Below are 16,198 nucleotides of genomic sequence, written 5' to 3'. Positions count from 1 at the left end.
CTCCATGGTTTGACCTACACAGCATTTTAAGAAATTTAAGCCAATACTTAAAGTTTGGAGAGTTCATCCATTGAAATGCAGATCTTAAAAAGAGAAGATGTGGCTATTCTGGGCTCTTCTTCCCTTGTGCTGGGTGAGTGTCTTAGGAAACAGGAGGCCCTGTAGACTTGGGGAGGAAGATGTCTGGGTTTACTTTCAGGACAGATTAACTCTTGGTTGTGGTAAAGTCATTGCTTATGTAAAGTTAAAGCCCGTGTCTGCCTGTTGTTCTCAGGGGATGCTGTGAAGCCATCCCAATGCCTATCTTTCAGGCTGAGATACTAAGTTCTCCACCTTCAGAGTGTAAGTTGCATGTATGTTTTGAAGCAGACCTTGGTTGCTTTTTTATGAGGAATATTTCTTGGATCTCCCCTGGCCAGTGTCACCACGGGTCCCCTTGAGGTCACCTTGTGACCTCATCTGATCTTAACCTCTTTCTCCAAGTTGTCTTCCCCTGTTCTCCAGGTGCAGGTCCAGGCTCAGCACCCCTGGAATGCTTTGCAGCCACTCAACCTTTCTACTTTTCCTATTGCTCTGCCCTTTGCTTAAGCCCCTCCTCTTTCCTACAGGCCCGTTTCCAGCAGTCGAGGAAACCTTTGCTGAGAGCCTCAGTCACAGCTCAGCCCTTGGACTCTCCTGGAAGCAGGTAATTAAATTTTGGGGTTTTTAAATGCTCAGGGACCAAGTGGGTGGTGAGTTCAAAGATTCCTTCCAGCCCAATGATTAGAGATGCTTTGCTTCTTCCAGAGCTTGTGCCTATCAGCTGTTGTTTGAAGTTGTGCTTTGTGAAGGAACTTGACAGGCGCTGTCTCAGTTAGTTATGAGGGCAGCCCTAGCATTCTCTCCCTTGTACAGACGAGGGAACAGTTTGCCCCAAACGGCTCCCCTCTGGTGATGTCTTACTTCCTCAGGAAGACTGTCTGCTTGTTGAGGCCATGTGTGTGCCTGTCTTGTCGGGCCCTGTGGCCCAGAAGGGACTCAGTAAGTGTGTGGGTAACGAGGGCAGTGTGGTTCAGTCCGCCCATCGCTGAGGCCCAGGTGGGGTTTTGTGGGGATGCAGAGGGGATTCAAGTAGGGATGATGGGTGTGTACCAGTCACACTGTGATGTGCCTTCTGCCTAGGCACAAATCAAGTGTGGAGCACTGGATCTTGGGCTTTGCAGGTAGGTGGGCCGGCCTGTAGCTGTGTCTCAGTTTCTTCATTTGTAAAATGGGACAGTAATAGTATGTACTTTACAGTAGATGTTTTCAACTGGGGTGATTTTGCCCTGAAGGAGTCATTTGGCAATGTCTGGAAACACAACGGGGGTGGAGGGGGAATTGGCCGACACATGGTGAGGAGACGGGGAGAGGCGAGGGATGCCGCTAAGCCCCCTGCAGTGTGGGGATGGCCCTGACAATGAAGAATTACCCAGCCCCAAGGGTCAGCGGTGCTAAAGTTGAGAAACCCTGACCTGCCGTGTAGTTCTGTGAAGATGAAATAAGATAATGAATGTAGAGTTTGGCCTTAATTAATTGACTCTATGAAAACCATCTCAAAGATTGCAAAATCAGCTTTTGACAGGGTGAACCCCAAAAGGTTTAATTTCAGCAGCATCTCTGATTCTTGCCAAGGAAAAGCCTTACGTCAGGGAGGAGGTTGTGCTCTCCTGTTCAGAAGTGGTGACAGACACACTGGAGATTGTGTGTGTTACACTGCGTACTCACATGAGCTGCTGTGGATTTATTGGAGCTGTAAAAACAATTGTTGATTTTTAGGGTGTTCCTGGTAAACATTCTGCTTGCTGAACTAGCTTGTTCTGAGGAGATAATTTTGGTGTGTGGGTTGAAATCCTCTGATGGAAAATGTTTTGGTTAGTGAATTTCCCAAATATGTTTTGACAAAGTGGGAGGAGAAAAGTTTTTGTTTTCACATCAAGAAGCTTAGTGTTTTTCTAGCTCCACATTTAAAACAAAGGTGCTTTTCCCGTTGTTTACTGCCTTACCTGGCTGCTGCACAGTGATTCAGGATTTGTGGGAATGGGGAATGGCTTGGAGATCTGTTGGGTTTCCAGCTATTGTTTATTATGGAAATCCAACTATTATGTTCATTATTTGCAGTTGAGATTGTTATTTCAATTTCAATTCGTTTATAATTATGAAAGTAATATGTAATACTTGCATATATTAACATAGTAATATATGCAATATGTGCAAATAATATAAACCTTATAGGAGATTAAAGTAGTACAGAAAAAACAAAAAGAAGACACAGGTACAAAACATGTCATCAGTAGTCCTACCATACACAGGTACAACCACTGGTGGTGTGTTTCCTTCTATTTTTTTCCATATTTGAAATGTTCTGTGTATATGATTTTATGTCCCAGTTTTTTTTCTTTTTACTTAATATTATTTGCTTTTCCCCACACTAAAATATCTGTAAATATTATTTTGAAGGACTGTAAAGTGTTCCATCTATGGATCTTTCATGATTTGTTTAATCCCATTGCAGAGCATACAGCCTGTTTTCAATATATGATGAGCATCTATGCAGTCAGCATTTTCTGTATTTTAGATCACACTTGTTTTTTATAGTAGATGCTTCTCCTATTTTTACGACAGAAGAACCAAAGGGTGTGGACTCGTGTGGACATCTTGCTTGACATTGCTATCAGTTGCCAAACAATTTCTGCTAATTTTTACTTCCATTAGCAGAGTGATTTTCTAATTTTAATAATATTTGGCAATTTTCTAGGAGAAAAGGCATGTTTTTCTTATTTAATGTTAATAAGATCAAATACGCTGATGTGACTTGGCTGTATTCCTGTTTAACAAAGTGTTCATGTCCTTTGTTGATTTTATCCATTGGGAATTAGTCTTTTCTCATTTGTCATAAACTCTAGTTTATGTATTTCACTTATTAACCCTATTGACTCTCTCTCATAGTAATTGAAAGTATTTTCACCTGGGTGTTTTTTTTTGGTTTGTTTTTTAACCGTCTTTAGTTGTGTAGAAGCTTAAAATTTTTATGCAGTCAAATCTGTCAACTTTCTTTTCCACCTGGGGTCTTCGATCTTCCTTTGTCTGTACTGAAATGAACCCTTTCTGTTCTGGAAGTCACTGTGTTGAGTCATTAGTGTTTAAAATTCTATCCCAAAGTAGACCATGAGAGAGCTTCCTAATGAGGATAAATAGGCCTCAAGTGCTTGGTCTAGTATGGGAACCCTCTACATACCACAGGAAAACCTCTGTGCATGTGTGTGTGTGCATGTGTGTACGTGTGTGCATGTGTGTGCATGTGTGTGTGTGACAATAGGGAAAATCGATTAGAAAGGATGAGGCTTTTTTAGGCTATGGCGTGTTTGACTTTCCCCCAGGGTGGTTGTAAGCTACCTGAAGGCCGGGGGCTTCCATAGATTCCCAAGTGGCTGAGTAATTGGGACCAGCAGCTTGCTTAGCAAACCATGGCTGTTCCTGGCACAGAGCTGGCCCACGATAATTATTTGTTTAGTGCATGAGAAGGCAGACTGAGCAGAGACTGTGGCCAAGCCCCCTCCACTCCTCACCTCCAAGTTTTGTTCCCTTGGGCACCAGGCTCTGTGTTGCTCGGCCTCTCCAAAGGAACGTGCTGTGTTGTGTGTGGACTGACAGGCCCACAGCCCTGTTGCAGCCTCTGAGCTGCATTAGCTGGAGCTTGAATAGCTGGTAACAGTAACAGCTAGTGGGAACCTGTTCTGCAAAGCCCTTTCACTGCGGCTTTTATACGCTTTTCACCTCAACCCTGATGAGGTTAAACACTATTTTCATCTCTATTAAATTTGGAGGAAACCTCCATGCAGTAGAAGCTTAATTAAAATCTAGAGCTTCTGACTCCAGAGCTGATCTGCTGTCCTTATGAAACAATTCCATTTCTTTAATTTCTGGTTGAAATTTCACAATGATGCTATAGGGCAGAGGGTAGCAGCCAAAGTCAGACAGATGGAATCCCAATATCTGCATATGCCCACATTGTGACTTTGTTACTTAACCAGCATGAGCCTAGGTTTTCCTATCTGCAAAATGGGAACAGTAAAGTCTACCAGATTAAGTTGGGATGATATATGCAAGATGCCTAGCACAGTACCTGGCTCATTCTTTGTAGAAGCTCAGTAATGATTGTTTCCTAGTTTCAGAGCTGAAAATGTTGCTGTTCTTTTTGTTTAAAAATTTGAGGGTAACTGGTAAACCCGCTTGGACTTGTGAAACTTTGTTAAATATTATTTATATTTAAGTGCAAGAAGCATTTATCTGACCCACTTATTTTCCTGTTGAGTAGATTTTTTTTTTCTTTTGTGGATGTCACCTGCTTCTCTGTAGTTTTTCTGCTTGGAGAACTTTGTGATGAATCCCCAGCTTAGGACTCTACTCACAGCCAAAATAAAACATGTTTTGTTTTGTCTACCTATTATGTAAAAAGCACAGAGAGCTCTCTGGAAGAGCAAAACCCAGTCATTCCTTTACACATAGTTGAGATTTTTTGGCATCATTCGTGGAGTTGTTACATGTCCATGCATCATAAACATTCAGGTAACAGCATGAGAAAAGAGAAGGTTGCTAAATAACTTGGGAGGAAAGTTGTTAAGTAAGCCTTTGTTTTTCGTACCATGTGTAAATTGGGTTCCATTTGATTGGCCCTTAATGCTAGACCCTGTTAAACACATAAAAAGACTCCACTAATATCATTAAACTATTTCTGCCTCAAGAATTTCAACCTGAGGATTGTCTTTTGCCATTTAACTTCTATTAATTCAGACCTTTTCGTTTTAATAAATTGAGCCAAATAATTATAAATGTTGTCAGTTTAGGATTATATTATAATCCATTACAGTGTTGTTTCTATGGAGTTAAAGATAACACCCACTGGGAGTCCTCTTTAAAATGTGTCTTGGATCTTCTTATTTCTTTGGCCTTGGAGCCATGGTTGCGTTTTCAATGCTACATCATCATAGTATTGAAACAGGGGAAAGGTTAACGTGGATGGGGCTTTATTGGGTAAATAACCAACTTTCTTATTCCTATTCTGGGAATTTTATCTGTGTCTTTTGGCTTTTCCATTCCCTTCCCCCCTCCCACACCTGTAGAATGGAGAGACAAGGATGGGGAAAGTCTTTTTAAAAATAATTTACATAAATACATAAATTAATGTTTTTATATTATTTATTGCATATGTATATACTTTACATAAAACATGGATACAGTCAAGTATCAGTGATTAAGTGAAACTCTCATGATTTCTAAGATCCCTCTTATGTCTAGAATTTAAGAATCAAAGTGAGTGAACTCTTGGCCTAATCTCACGACCATTGCAAACCAAGTGTCGGACGTTGCAAAACGCCACACCCAATTTTAATGGTCAGTAGGCAATTGTTTTCCTAAAATTCTAGGCCTATTGTTTGATTTCTTACTTTGCAACCAAAGAGGACATTTGCTGGCAAGAGGTATTGGTGGTGATAATGGTGGAGAAAGTAGCTTAAGTCTGGAAGAATAAAATTGGTGCTAATTTGACTGTAGATATACAGGATGTAAAGTACTAAAGACTGTGCTTTGTGATCATGAGATAACAATCCAGTTGGGCAGCCCTGTGCGGATCACTTCAGCCAAATCATTTTGGCACCAGCTCTTTGAAACAAAGCCTGAGAACCCAGCGAGTTCTACCAGGCATTATGGAGTAAATAGAGTAATTAGCTCCCATTAACACTCCTCCAAGCTGGAATGCATCCACCTGAGGCAGAGAGATGCTTGCTTCTGTTCCAGAAGACATGCAAATCCCCATCTGATCTCTTCAGCCTGAGCATTTTTGCACTGCAGAAACGGAATGCCAACTTGGCAAAAGTAAAATCCACCAATGGCCTCAAATAACAGTAACAAAACCTATTGAGCAGGGTGGAAAGCTTTCCTAGGAAGGATGACTCTGTCTAGGAACAGTGAGCTGTTTAAAAGCCTTTTCTTCTCTTTCCCTCTCTTGTGTATGTCATTGACATGAACCAGGTTAGTCAGAGACATTGAACAGTCGTAGTCATATAGCTTGATCCCCTTAGCCACTTGTTAGCTGTGCTGCAGAAGTTGTGGTCTGTATCAACAGGGGTCTGGGTTGCATTGATCCAGAAAGAGAGGGAAAGAGAAGGAGAGACATTTTTGCTGGTGGCTCTGGCCCCAGTCAGGACCACCTGCTATTGAAAGTTCTTGCTCCTGTGAAACAGATCTGTAGGATGAAGGTGGGAACCAGAAAGGTAGAAGGAGGGAGTCAAGATTTTGGGGCTTTGTACACAAGCCCAGGGATATATAGGAAAACCACAAATAGAGAACATTTTCTAGGAAAGAACCCTGAACGAAGAATATCTGGAATCTGATTCCAGCATTGATGAGCTGTGTGATCCTGGTCAAGTCACCTCAACAGTCATAAAATTGCGATAATAATACCAGCCCAGCTTTCTCAGAGAGGCTGTGGGGGCCATACGAGACAGTGTGTATAAAGCTATAAAATGTGAAGCAGTTGTGAACCTTTGAATTTTTCATAGGAGTACATCAGCTACATTTTTAACATTCTGAACCCAAACCTCTGGTAATAAGTTAGAGACACTGTACAAGAACCTGTGTTTGCTCTGCCTTCTACCCCTGTGACCTCCCTCACCCCTTCCCTGGGGCCTAAACTGGACTAGAGCCAGCATGACTCCTGGTAGTTAGTCCTTGCAGGTTTTCGGGAAGCTGGTGCTGCCTCCTGGGCGAAGTGGTGATCTTGGTTCTGCTCCGGCCTGTCTGCCGTCTGCTCCTTGGGGATGTAGAAAGTACTACAGTCTTCAATAATCAGCTCCAGGAATTGTTTCTTGTTATTCAAAGTTTGGGATGTTGGGAATAAGGTGTTCAGGACTCATGCTCATGCCTGTATGTAGAAGCATTCTTTTCATATAGCTTTAGGATGACGATTTCCTAGGATTTGAGGTTATAGAGCAAATCTGTCTTAGTTCGGGAGGGGCACACTCTGAAACCCCCAGATCTGCCATCCTGGGCTCTGGTGTGGGTTTTCAGCCCCCCGTGATATTGTGGTGTGCAAGTGCCCAGCTGGTGATGTCTCACTCCCCTTCCTCGTGAGCCTGTAATACTCCTGTCCCTGTTGACTGCATTGGGTTGGTGTTCAGAAAGTGAGCTGAGCTGATTATCAAACATTTATACATTTTAAGCTAAATCATGAGTATTTTTTCAGAGACCGTTTTCGGCCTTCACAGGACCTCTGACAGAACGTGTCCCTCTAGGGCCTGTGAGTTCCTCAGTACACTTAAAAAAAATAACTTTCTGCACTTAGAAAACTGCCTGTCTTTGAATGGGTTCTCTGGAAGTGCACAGAGACCAAGAGTGGGGTGCTGAAGGATTCTAGGGGCGAAGAAGGAAGGCTGCAGGGTTGGGAGGAGGAGAAGCTGAGACAATGGAATTGCAGCCGAGGCCCCAGCTGCCCTCATGGGGAGCTCTGGAGCTGGCATGGCCCTCTGAAATTGTCCCCGTTTGAGGCAAGGGGCGGGACCTTTGTATGCCTGAATCCGCCAGTGTTTGGCAGCTCGCCGCACCTCCTAGGGGCATCACTTTAGGTGAAGTAGTGCCCTGCAGCTGGCTGGGGACCTTCCTGAGAGCCATCAGCAGCCAAGGATGGGTGCCCTGGCCTCAAAAATGGGGTCTGGGTGGAGCACACCAGTGTCTACCATCCTGTCCCAAAGAATCTAACCCTTAAAAAGAAACTGAAACTAACAGGTAGCACCCAAATCCCAGCATACGGTGAATCCTTTTATCGGCAGTTTGAAAGTTTGGAACTGCTACCAAAACTGAATGAAGGGGTCATACCCCTTTGGTAATGATAAATCAAACAGATCTCTAACCTCTCAGAAGTTTATGAGATAGATGGATAATATTTACACCTGATTTATGGCATAGTGGGGGCCAGCTTCTCTATGTGTGAAATGGCTGGCCCAGAACTGAGTAATTTTTCCCAAGCATGCATTCCTGCATGTTTAGAATGTCAGTCGTCTGTGTACAAAATTGCAGTTGTTTTCTGGGATATTTAATTCGTTGAATTTATACAATTGATGGGTCACCACCACAGCAGGCTGGGAAGCAAGTAAGGCACAGAAGCCTTCAAACCCAGGCCTTTCCAGGGGACCCCAGGGATGGAGGGCACATAGGGGAAAGTGTAGCCTCTGTCTAAATTCCAGTCATCTGATACAGTATTTTAGTCATTGTGGAGGACAGACATTTAGGAGTTTTATTGCCAAAGAATAAGATAATAGGCTTTCAAAAAATGAATCAGTTTTCTGGCATTTCCAAAAGCCAGTGTACTCAGCAAATGTCTGAAACTGGCATGATTTGTGGTTTAAGTGGGATGAGTAAACAAGGCCAGAGTTATACATAATATCTTTCCCAACTGCAGATTAAGTCATTTCTGCAAAAGTGAGAACAGTTCGCCTTCATTTTCTATCTTGTAGTAAGTGTAGAAGGCAGTAGGGTCTGCGGACCTATCATCTCAATAGCTGGAGTGTGCTGTGGGGAGGTAGGCAAGTCTGACGACTTGGGCCTGGCCCAGAGCAAAGGTGTCGGAGTGTGTATGTTCCCACCAGTGGACTTCCCTTCCTGGAGAGTCCCCTCAACTCCTTTGTAGCCCATGTATTCTTTGCCACACTCTGCACTGCGCCCCAGGAGCTCCGAAATGCCAGCTCATGGAAGATGTTACTAACCTGTTTCCATTATGGGTGTAGTAGAGAAATAAATAGGTCACTGTTCCTTATTCAGAAACTGAACACTTCAGCTGCCATGGGGACAGGTTCTGTATTAAAAAACATACATCTCTGAACCTCTGAGAGGGGTGTGGCCAGTTGGTGATTGCATGTGAAGGAGATGATCTGCCAGCTGGTTAATGTACTGCCTAGAAATGGGAGGTGGCATAAAACAAAAAGCTGTCCAGGCTTCCTCAGGTGAGGAAATTCATGCAGCGTAATGCCCGTGCTGCGGAGGAAAGGCTGAAGGTGAGCCTTGGACACGTGCCCGGTGTCTGCGGGAGTCTCCGCTCCGAGGATCTTGCTCACTGTGACCCCTTGAGTCTCAGGTGACCTGACAGTGCGAGGAGCGCACATCCTCATTGGGGACCAGGAACGTTATAATGTCGTGCAGGCCTTCCTCTGGCTTCTCCTTCTTCCCTGCATGCCTGTACGTGTGCATTTAATATCGGTATTCTGGGAAGTTCAGATGAGGAGTCTGCAACTGTGACTTTTCACGGTGACTCACATCTGCAAAGGCTGAATACAAAGAGTTTCTTGGGTAGGAAGTGCACTCTGTATGAAGAGAAATAACTGTTATTAGGAAAGAAACTTTTGAAGGACAAGAACTCTTTAAAAAGACAAAAGAAGAGATGGAGGAAGCCTGAAAAGGAAGAACCAAGAAAAGGAAGGATTAAAAGGTACAAACTTAGAGCTATAAAATAAATGAGACATGGAAATGCAATGTACAGCATAGGGAAGGTAGCTCATTCTCCTGTAACAGCTTTGTGTGGTGACAGTAGCTAGATTCATCGTGGCGATCACTTCATAATGGATGTGTATGTTGAATCACTATGTTTTGTACACCTGAAACTAGTATAATACTGTACGTCAACTATACTTCAATAAAAAATGAATTAATTTAAAAAAAAGAGAAGAAAAGGAAGGACCAGAAGTGCTCTGTAGGGTATTGCCTGGAACTTTGGGAATAAATCAAGAACAACAGCAATGGAAAAAGATCAAATAAAAGACATTGCCTGTTAGGGCTGGCAGGAGTCCAAGGACTGAGGCCACACATCTGGGTGTGGAAACCCACTCTGCACTGGATTGCTCCACCTGGCTGCCCCCTGGTGCCTCTACTCACCTGGAGCAGGAGGGTCTGACCCTCCTGGGGTGGGTGGGGGCTGGCGGGTGTGTTGCTGTTTGGCTGTTCTGAAGGCAAGGCCTCCAAGCGTGGGAGAGTCCCCCTTCCTGCTCCAGCTGATGTTGCATAACCTCCCAGAGAGAGGACACAGCCTTTGGAACCAGGCCACTTAGTAAGGTGTAACTTAAATGGCCAGTCTCCAAAAACAGGAATGTTGATGGAGTTGGTTATATTGTTAGGGTTATTGTGACGGGTTTAACGGAGCATAATGAATAAGTGCTCAAAACTAGGTAAGTGTTGTTGTGCCAGGAATGGTAATATGCTGGATTTGTGAAGATGACCCTCCTGTACTGTCTGGCCCCAGTGTACAGACTTTGAACCTGAGCTCAGTCTCCCCATTTGGGGTCTGGAGAGCAATCCAAGGTTCTGGGGGGCTTGTTAAAGCAGCTGTAGGTCCATGCAAAGTGCTCTAGGTGTCCATACATTGCCCCTCTGAGAGTTCCTGTACTTAAAGCCCCCAATCTTTTCCATAGGCTGCTCAGCAGTGATGTCCACACACATTAGCTTGGAATGGGTCTGGGCACCATTTTTAAATTTTCATGGATAATATGTAAATATTTATTTGCTTCCTGAGCATCTCCTGTACAGAAGACAGTGGACCTATAATGGTGCAAAGCGAATTGATACATCAGGGCAGCCTGCTGTGTGTTAAGGGTTTGCATAATTATGCTATTTGTGCCTTACTACAACTAGAAGAGAAGTATTACCAGTTTTCCAGAGATTGAGCAACTTGCTGAAGATCAAAGACAATACCCGCTGTCACTGAATGTAAGACACATTCCAGTTTCAGTGATATTAAAATGTGAAAAAAAACCTGTTTAATTAGGAAATGCAGTAAATAGCAGAGCCCAGATGCCACCCTATTCCTGTCTGATTTCAGAGCTTGTGTTTTTTTTTTCCCCATCACACACAGGGCTTGCTCTGCTCTCTAGGTGGCGAAGGTAGATCGAGCACAGATAACAGAGTGGCAGATGTGTTAGGGCAGGAAAGTGCCGCTGAAACAGTAACAGTGGCTGTAGACTTTCTCCTTATGACATGGCAGCGCTCTCCATGCCCTAATTCATAAGGACATTTTACTCTTTACATTGCTCTGTGGAGCATACTGTTACATTCTTTTTTCACAAACAAGGAAACTGAGATGCGTAGGCTTATTCCCGTTTTCAAAAGAGAAAACTGACACACAGAAAACTTCCCAGGGTCACACAGCTCGTACTAAAAGTTCTATAATGTGGTACATAAGAGTTTTGTTTATTTCTAATCATGACAGATCTGGTTAATGGTCCAGAAGTATGTGATCCAGCAAAAGAATGCTCATTGTCTTCTAGGAGCCTTGAACCTAGGGGTCAGGAGGAACTCCCAAAGCGATGCCACCTAAATGAAGATGGAATGTCCATCTCTCCACGATGATGCTACAAATAATTGTGGTCACCCTAGATTATAGACCTCTGCCAGTACTATCTTTCTAAACCTGGCATTAGCTAGAAGGAACTGGCTTTATTTATAATGTATATCCTTTCCACTTCCAAAGAGCAATTCACACAGTTTAAGAGAAGCATTATAAATTGGACATGTGTTTGAGATGGAGGAGGATGGCTGCCTGGAAGGTCCTGGAAATCCAGAAAATAGGGGAAAAAGCCCTCTCTGATGACACTGTATAACTGAAGTCACTTGCAGATGAGCCGAGTGTACTTTGTGTAGCCCTTATGTTGCGTCCCAGCTTCCCCGGCTCCGGGAGAGCGCTGTCATTGCTCACATACATGTTGGCTGACCCAAGTGTCTGTTGCAATTCAACTACTTGGATTTTATTTTTCTTTAACTCCTTTTATGAGATTCGTGATTTTTATCTTGAGTTGAGGTGTTGCTAAAGGATGTGAAGATTGTGCGTCAAGCTGCTATCCAGAAATAAAGCAGAATATTTTTATTGGATAAATTTTCTGGCATTTAAAAATAAATTTTGGCAGACTCTTACCCATAGTAAACAGAGATATTAGGAGACACAGAAACAGCCTGCGGAACAGAATTGTAATCACTGCATTCCAGGTATCTTGTGTTCTCAGGAACCTGGGCCCACAGCTTCCTTATCTTTAACACCAAGGACTGATTAGAAATTCCTAAACTTCTCAGGCTCTAAAATTCTTTTGACTCAAACATTTATAACCAGTTCTAACCTGACTTTTGTTCTGGCTGATCCGTCAGGGTGCCTGCCTAACACCCAATGCTGAATTTGCTGGACTCTGACTCCCAATGTCAGGGAATTGAAGTGGACGCTGTATTGTAAATTGTGATCACCTGCAGACAGCTTTTCATAGGGACAGTATTGTGGACATTTTCCTTCCCCATCTTTTGGATAGAAAGGCTTATTGTTCACGAAAAGAATTGATCTGCGGTAGGTTTTGGGGTCAAGATGCCCTTTCCCTGCCATAGTCCCCGACAGTGTCTCGCTGTGGCCAGGAACACTGACATTGTGTGCAGGTTTGTGGGAGCTATGCCAGGGGCAGAGAACAGCTGGCTTGTTTTGAGAGAGGCCCAGTGGTGGAATGGAACAAGATGGGGACTCAGGGACTGACAGGGCTGAGGATGGGAGAGGAAAAATGCACATTCAGTCCGTTGTACGAAGGGTGGGACTCATGATTCCGAGTCCATGTGTCACAGGAGAAAGAGGCTCTTCCTCTGGGTCAAGACTGGCAGCAGCGTGTGTGACGGCAAGACCCCGGCCACCGCTCTGGGTGGGGCAGGGCGTGACTGAAAATGCCCCTGGACTTGAAGGGATGTGAGGAGAGCGAAACTTTTCAAATTGGTGGCTGACAAGCCTGTTCTCCCCCCGCGGGCCTCTGTCATCATTCGGTCCTGCAGGACTGTGACCTGTGCTCTGCAGAGCGCTGAGCGAATACTGATTCGGGCCGGCCGTGTGCGTACTTCTGCAGCCCTTTCCGGCTTACGTGCAGGTTGCCCCACTGCTCTCTCAGCTGTCCCGGGGCCTTAGCCCTGATGGATGACCCGACTACCATGTATGAGCTGACTTAATGATTGCCCCGCAGAAGCCACGAGTGCCTGATAAAGCTTTCTCTGTGGATGCGTTTAAAATGCTGCATGGACAAGTGTTGGGAAAGTCCCTGGCTGCTGGTGAGTTCTCAGTGAGTAGCCGTCATGTGCTGCGGCTGACTCTCTAGGGGTCACTGACTTCCTGTGAGTTGCTAACCTGCGCATTGAATGGAAAACTGTTCCTGTCTACAGAGCTTACCTGTAACGATAAGGAGAAGGAGAAAGCTCGTGATCGCTTTGGGCCGTAAGCTCAGGGACTTGGGCGCAGCAGCAGAGGGTTGCTCACGTCACGCGGATGGCCAGCCCTCATTTGATTCCCTTGGTAATTCTCCGTACCTGTGAGAACATTTTCCGGGACACCCCCTATTAGAACAGGGAGAAGGGGGCTGGCTGTGGCCAGTGATCAGATGGTTCCCACTTTTCTCCCCTCCTCCTGGTCTTCCACATGGAGTAGTAGAATGCTTTCTGACTTATATGATGTTTAAGAAAATGATCAAAGAGGCAGTTCATAAGCAACTCTTACATAAATCTGCTGTGGCACAGAATTGAGTGGGGCACAAAAGGTGACTTTGGGATACCAGGTGCTTCAACAAAATTCAATTTGGTATGAAGGGCTGCTTAATAATACTTATCTGGTTAACATTGAGGGCTTAGATGTGTATTATGGTGTCTTCAAACTGACACCTTGCAGACATGACGGGCAGTACTGTGAAGACTCCCGTTTAGTTCTAGAGATAACGCATATTCAGTGTTATCAAGGTAACCAGGGAAGATGGCTATCACTGGCTTTTAAACCAGTTATCCTTTTACATATTGCCATTCACCAGATTTCTCAGCCTAGTGAAGCTCTTATTTCTATTTAAAATGCTTTATGAAAGTTTGTGTTTTCTTTGGCAAAAAAAGATGTGCTTTAGGAAGAAATGATTTGGAATTTAGAAGCACTCACTGCGGGGTTCTTATCCAACATTTTTATCAATGACTGGAGTTGTGATTGAAACAAAGCTGGGGGAGACTACTAATGACAGCCAAAATAATAATAATAAGAAAATAATCCTTATGGAATGACATAACAAAGGGAAGCTGATAATATTGTAATTATGGGCTATATGTCATATTGTGAATTTACATTTAAAAAAACCCAACTAAATGGAGATGACTTGGTTGGACAAAGGCTTGCTGGGAGTTGTAGTTGAGCCCAAATGTGCTCTGCTAAGGGAAAGTTAGGAATGTTAATGGTAGCCATGTTTAGTGGATTTACTGTAAGTTAGTGTCCAGTTTCTGGAGATAATGGTCTCTTTCTGCTCCTTGTGGGAGATTCTTGTGTTGGACTCACTATGCTCCATTTTAAGAGGAATGTTGCCAAATTGGAAGGTTTCCAGTCTTGGGTGTGGAGTTAGTGTGACCAGAGGTCTGGAAGTTGTGTCCCATTGGGAATGGTTTGAGGAACTGGGGCTTGATGTCCTAGGAAGTTCAGGGAAACAGGACTGCTATTATAACACTTCCGCCTGCTTGCCAAGCAGAGGAGGGACTAGCCTTATGCTGTTTGATCCCTGAGGACAGTCCCCAGCTGGCCATGAGGCTGGGTGGGGCAGGGGCTGTGACTCAGGGAAGGCCAGCCCTTCCTGTGACTGAGTCTAACCATTTAGAGGCGGTGGCAGACTTCATTGAGATACATTAGAAAATATTCAGGCTTTGAGCGGCAGCTTGGATATAGATGTTGGCTCAGGTCCTTCAGCAATAAGGTTCTATGATTTTGCAGACTAGCTGGCTCCTCGTGGTCATTTCAAAAAATATTTTATTCAGAGAGATAGAATGACAAAAGAGAGGCATGTCTTTCCTGTGACACAAGTACGGTATAGCAGTCGGGGGTGCTGGCCCCCTACACAGTCAAAAATCTGCATATAAATTTTGACACCCTGAAAACTTAACTACTAATAGCTTACTGTTGACCTGAAGCCTTGCTGATAACATAAACAATTAAAACATATTTTGTATGTTATATACATTACAACTATATTCTCACTATAAAATAAGCTAGAGAAAAGAAAATGTTCTTTCAAGTTGTTGCAAATGTCCAAAAATTTTTCCAATATATTCACTGAAAAAAAATCTCTGTGTAGGTGGACCCACCAGATTCAAACCCATGTTACTCAAGGCTCAACTGTAACTGCTTGTTTTTAATGAGATTTGAAAAAACTCTGGAAGTTTCTCTAAATGTGGCTTTTCTTGTTCCTTATTGTTTGCAGATCCTGCTAGGACTACAGATTCCTTATTTCTTTATTTGGTTTTGTGTTTTACTTGAGTGGGCTAAATAATAGGGATTATTAAAGGCAGAGAAGGTGGCTGCCATTCTGTCCCCCCGGATGTGAAAGCTGAGCCTTGTTTTCCTCTCCTTGGCGGAAGTTGTGGTTTTCTTTGAAGGAAATCATAAATCAGGATTGAAGGCAAAAGATATTTTAACCCAACTCTTTCCCCTTTTCCTAAGATTCAACAATCACTTGGCTATGATACAGCACTGCAAAGACAGAATTAAAGTTTTTCAACTACTAGAAAGGTAATTAGAAATTACCTATTGAAATTAGTAAATTAAAAATTTATGGAGAAATCACACACAGAATAGTGCAGGTTTTGTGTTTGGTTTGGGACATTAGATGGCTAATAGGGCCATTTGCATGGCCGTCTAGGAGTAACAACAAACATTAACATTCATTCCTGTATTTTAATGAAACACATAAATATTGGTAAAAATAAATATTGCATGAGATTCTTATCTTTGACAATGTTTCTATTCTTTGCCAATGATAATGTTTGTTATCACAGAGTGAAAAAACTGGTTTGGGGGTATCACCAAATAGAAGCTATCGTGGTAATACCTAGGAAATTGGTAAAAGACTAGCTGTTGTGGGCTTAGCTTGCATTACTGGTTATACAGATTTTGTAAAAGATTTGATATGAAGTTAGGTTTATAGGAGTCAGGAACTCAAAGTGGAGTCTCATGCCTACTGTTGCTTTCTCCCAACAAATTGAATGTTGTCCACAGTAGAACTGTCATCATTTACTGAAGGAACGGGAAGCTTCTGTTATGCTCTGCTGTTGGCAGTCTGGATTGGTCCTGTTTTAGAAGAGTTTTCTTTTTATAGGCTACTTTTAGGCAAAT

General features: G+C 43.4%; 1 protein-coding gene across 2 annotated transcripts in view; it reads left to right on the top strand.

Moving 5' to 3' along the window:
- Positions 1-16,198, top strand: part of PPFIBP1 (PPFIA binding protein 1) — a 147,747-nt gene that overhangs the window by 11,353 nt on the left and 120,196 nt on the right. Inside the window, exon 2 of one of the 2 annotated variants that reach the window (XM_073223212.1) lies at positions 609-685. The exons of the other annotated variant lie outside the window; for it this stretch is intronic. The gene's annotated coding sequence lies outside the window, so the exon portion shown is untranslated. The remainder of the gene's footprint in view (positions 1-608; positions 686-16,198) is intronic. 2 annotated transcript variants of the gene reach the window in all.

Source organism: Manis javanica, chromosome 15, assembly GCF_040802235.1.
Source record: "Manis javanica isolate MJ-LG chromosome 15, MJ_LKY, whole genome shotgun sequence".
In the NCBI taxonomy this organism is placed as follows: Eukaryota; Metazoa; Chordata; class Mammalia; order Pholidota; family Manidae; genus Manis; species Manis javanica.
The sequence above is the reverse complement of the archived record's forward strand: the minus strand, read 5'-3'. Positions and strand labels throughout refer to the sequence as shown.